This window comes from Penaeus vannamei, chromosome 26 (assembly GCF_042767895.1).
Source record: "Penaeus vannamei isolate JL-2024 chromosome 26, ASM4276789v1, whole genome shotgun sequence".
Lineage (NCBI taxonomy): Eukaryota > Metazoa > Arthropoda > Malacostraca > Decapoda > Penaeidae > Penaeus > Penaeus vannamei.
In genome coordinates, this window is record NC_091574.1 from 18,435,288 (window position 1) to 18,440,287 (window position 5,000).

Here is a 5,000-nt window from a genome sequence, read left to right on the forward strand (position 1 = left end):
AAATCTATATTCTAGAAATATGGGAAAAAAATAATAAAAAATAAATAAAGGAAAAACATTACTAACAGACTTTGGCACCAAATAGTAATAAATTCTCTAACTAGTATGTAACACCAGGAAAATTTATGAGCTTGATACAGTCAGAGATGGATTTACATACAAGAATATTTTCCAATAATAGCTGAAAGAAGTTTTCTATGGAATAATTTTTCTTAAAATATCAAGAATTTTGTTATATGTATTCAGCTACCTTTCTTACATCATTTCTACTGATTTAAGATTTATCTTTGGGAAACCCAACCTTTGTAATGTTTTGTAAAACTGCACCTTGAAATAATTTTAGTATATAACATACAGACTAATATTCATTTATAGACATTTAGAGTTAGTATTATTTTCAATGTGAAATACATTACCTTGAAAAGAGTTTTATTATCTTATCTTTGTTTATTAGAATCAAATATATCTAACAGACAATATAATACTGGATGTAGTTTGTATTCAACTGAGACTCAGAACCTTCCATCTTTTTTACAAGCTGCTAATAATGACAACAATGTTTTAGAGGCAAATAGCTCACAGCAAGATTCTTTAAATAGAAAAGCATGCTTCTGGGTTAACTTGAGCAATTATGGAAAGTCTTGTGAATTTATTATGAATGTTAATGTAGTTTTATTGTTCTGACACAGTTTCCCTTGAACAACTCTGAATTCTCAAGTCTGAAGTATATGTTCAATAACAAAAGACTGGTAAATCTAATTTCTTTTTCTTTTTCTTTACAGAATATTGGAACCTAAGGAAATCACTAGCTTCAGTGTTCATTAATTATCAACAATTATCAATACTCTTATAATTTTCACAATTGGAAAATTAGTTTTCAACAATCTTAAAAACAGCTCAAAAAAGATCATCAATAATATGAAAAAAAAACTATTCTGTTGCTTCCTAGTTTTGTTTCCCATTCCCAGAATGAAAAAATATCTACTTTCCATTCAAGTCTTCTGATACAGAATTGGAACACTTGGGGGTCTCAGGCCCACACACTTTTTCTATCTGACAACGTCCTTATCTCATTATCCAAGAATCCTTAAATGGCACTTAACATATCTATTGAGTGAAAATACTTTTGTATTGCAATTACAGACATTCCAATTTTCCCTTAGAGTTTTGCCTGGCCATTATACAGACTCTTCACCTTGGAGACTGCACTATTATCTACCTAAAATCTTATTTTTTTGCATGCCAGATCACTGCATTATCCAAGTGGATTTTGATAGATCATAACTAATATAATTATGACAGGAAAGTTCTGTTCTAAAAAGTGAGTGACCTGTTTACCCAAACTTTACTCTACCACAGTAATAATATTATATGTATATTGATATAGAGCTTCTAAAAAAAAAAATCTTTCAATAATCAACAACTGAATCATATTCAAAGCATCTTCTCCCCAGGTTTCTTTTAGTAAAATGCTTACTTGGCACATTGTATTAAAAGTCTTTGTATCTTCATTAAAACTTGATCCTGCTTGTCTTACATTTGCAAATCATATGTATAAAAATAACTCAAATATTTAATCAACCAGGTAAATAAAAGAAGATAAAATAAAGAATACCAACTTATAGGTAGATACTTTGCATATCTGTGAGTATATGTAATGAATAGTTTCCCTAAGAGTAAACTTTTATTTCTGCCAATCAGTTACAAACTGCTTGGACAATTAAATCGCTTTTTTTTTTTTTTTTGCATTTGCTCAGGTTTATTTTCAAAAACATAATTGTGCATGATCTTATCAAATTCTCATGCTTCTTCATCTGCCCGACTGACAAAACAATAAAACATTTATATATCTCTATTTCGGATATAGAAAGAAAAAGCACTACACATTCCACAATAACATTACTCTGTTTAAAATCAACCAAATGATGCCATTTATATTTCTCTCAAAATGACATAGGGGGAACACATTTAAAGACACCTGCAGAGATGTTCAAACCAGGATTTTATTGTGATTCATCATATTGTTCCAATTCTACCCAAAACTACCTGAAACTGTGATCTGAGAAGGATAGCCTACAATCTGAAGGACAACACAGTAGTTGCACAATAAAAAAACAATCACTCTCGCATTCGTGTTGTGTTAGAGCAACACTGAGCTTGGAATGTTTCCTCATTTAACAATAAATCTCCAGCATATATAAAATGGAAGTTTGTTTGCCTTTGCCATAGTGCATATTGTGAAGGTTACACCATTGTTAATTCATGAACTTTGATAAGCAATTGCAGCCTCACATTAACTTTCAAGATTTTTTTTTTCTGTAATAGTACCAAATATTGCAGATTTACTACTTTAGAACCATTACACTAATTTGTTTCAATCTTCGTATGATCCTAATCTAAAAATCAAATGGTCAGTTAAAATGGAAAAGAATTCTGCAAGACAGGTAACAAATTTTTAAAAATGATATATGAAAAACACTTCTAAACTTTATTCAAACATCAATCAGTTTAAGGTATATCTCAAAACAATGTAGCAATTGACAACTTAAATAAAAGGTCTCAAAGAACATATTAAACAACATAATTAGGTACAGAAAACAGTCTGCAGTAACTGAAGATAGGCTATGCCCATTATCACTAGTCAAAGCAGGGTTTGTACACTTTTTCTGTAACAAAATTCATGACGTTTCAATGACTTTCCAGAGAGGTTTTGGCATTTTTCTTTGACTCTTTTCACAGTTTTCCTTTAACAGTTGATGCTTATTTACAATACATATATCCCATTATAAAATGTAAATTGTATGTAATTCAAATTAGAGTTATCAAAGATTTGAGTAACGACTTGTGAGCATGCTTTATTGACACTTCAGTGATTAGTTGCTTACAACAGCTCGGCATATATCAATTTAGACTATGCAATTTTTATTTTTTTTTATTGTTACCTCAGTCTTCCAAAATTTATTTTGATTTCTTTCTGAAGACTTTTGCAGAATATGAATTGAAAAAAAAAATAAAAATAAAATAAATAAATAAATAAATCTAAGTTAGGCTTATAAATCTTTAAGACAAAAATACTAAATTTCCAAGATTTCCTCAAGTTGAAAACAAATTCTATGATATGCCATGAACTTTCAATTTCAATTCCCATGACTCTCCAGGACCCATAAGAACCCTGTGAAAGATACCCTCCCAACTTATCATGACTTCTGTGCCTTCAACACAAGCAAAAGGACAATAAACCTACATGTGTATATTCTGTCACAAAAAGCTTATAGATAACACTGGAAACAGTCCAAGCCCTACCTTGCCAAATGTATATGGTGGAAGTATGTCATCCTTTGACAAAGGCCAGTGAGGTCTAAGAATTACCTGATTCGTCTAAGAATCTATTTCTTTTCCTTACTTCTAGTAATTACATTTAAAAATATCAAGCAATTTCCAGCTATTTGAAATGTACTATTATGTTAAGTTCAAGGTTTGGTAAATATCAAGCATCAAATATTCTACATACTCTAAACACAAGACAATCTGTGAAACTGGCAAAGTTGGAAAATCCATTCCCTTTCCTTTCACAAACTGTGATGGCCTAGTCTAGTCTAATCCACTGTGTTCTAACCTAATCTAACCTAAATACCATCTAATCAAACTCATCTAAAATCTTACTGAAACGAGAATCCAAACAATAACCATAACCTAACATACTATCTTGCAAGACGTATTGTGATTAGGTGTTATTTTCTCTTATGCTACTTGGTAATCTTGATCTAAATCACTGGGTGTTTTTCTTACATTTCAGACAAGATAGTTATGTATCTAGAACATAACTCCATTCATTTTCAAAATAGAAATAATTTTCCTAATCATGTTGGCAGTGAAGTTTGCTGTGACCTATGCCGGGTGTCACACATATGTGACGCCCAGAATGAGGACAATGGCCAGCTGACACACCTGTGCGACTGCCTGGCCACTGTCAAACAGTTGTCATAACTTTTGCACTTAATAATACAGTAAGAGCCAACAGTCATCCAGAGCAAATATTTAGAAAACAGAGACTGAATGGTTCCTTACTAATAGGTAATTCATCAGGAAGGTCTGCAAACTATAGTGCCAAAGGTCAAGGTTACCAAGAGCAACACATAGAGATAGAAAGAACTGGACGCTGGCATCTTATAGAGCATAAGAAATAGTCATAATCAACACAGGTATAGCTGCTACGGTCTCATATTTGTTGCAAAGTGACAAAAACATCCGCTGCATATAACTGCTCAAAGACAAAGTCTACAACACCCACACATAGTCAGAGTTTTGCATGATATGTGCTTATCAATGCCCTGCTCATTATTGATCAAGTTTTTAATGTTGCATTTTTTATAATTCCTCATTTGTACCTTCCACATGGATAGTGTCACAATCATTTTCTATAACAAAATTTCTGCAGTTAGCATTAAGTGCTAGTAAAAGGGAGGTACAGGGGACTACCCCTTGTCTTGGGAATAAATAGAAGGTAGGAAAGGTTAGGTTTCAAATTTTTGGTTCACATGATACTGAAATCTGGTTTAGAGAGTTATCTTTGGAGGGTGCATCATTCTCAATAACAAATACCATGCCAGAATCTTCTGGGCAGAAGTAAATCAAAGGGCGAGCAGCTGATGTTTACCTACCTAAACACTTTATTCTCGGTAGAGCTATTCTGGAGAGATATATCATTTCCTCAAGTTTTTACCATGACAGAACTCTTTGTCACAAAACGCTAAAATGAATAAAAAATCATATGGTTGAACATTAAGCATATTAAGGATATATTCATCAAAAAAACAAAAGCCGTGTTTTATATATGCCTAATGCATTCTGGGTAGTCTCTGCAAGATTATTAACACAAAACATTTTGCATTAGCAGGAATAAATATATTGTCTGATATTCATTGCATCCCTTAACGTAACAATGCACAATTTCCATCCATCCTTAAAAGAGAGTAATTCATCCGTCAGAATAAATGTTT

At 31.9% G+C, this 5,000-nt stretch overlaps 1 long non-coding RNA gene across 1 annotated transcript in view; it reads right to left on the reverse strand.

Moving 5' to 3' along the window:
- The window catches only part of LOC138866564 (uncharacterized), a 58,840-nt gene that overhangs the window by 52,709 nt on the left and 1,131 nt on the right, over positions 1-5,000 (reverse strand). The gene's annotated exons all lie outside the window — the stretch shown is intronic.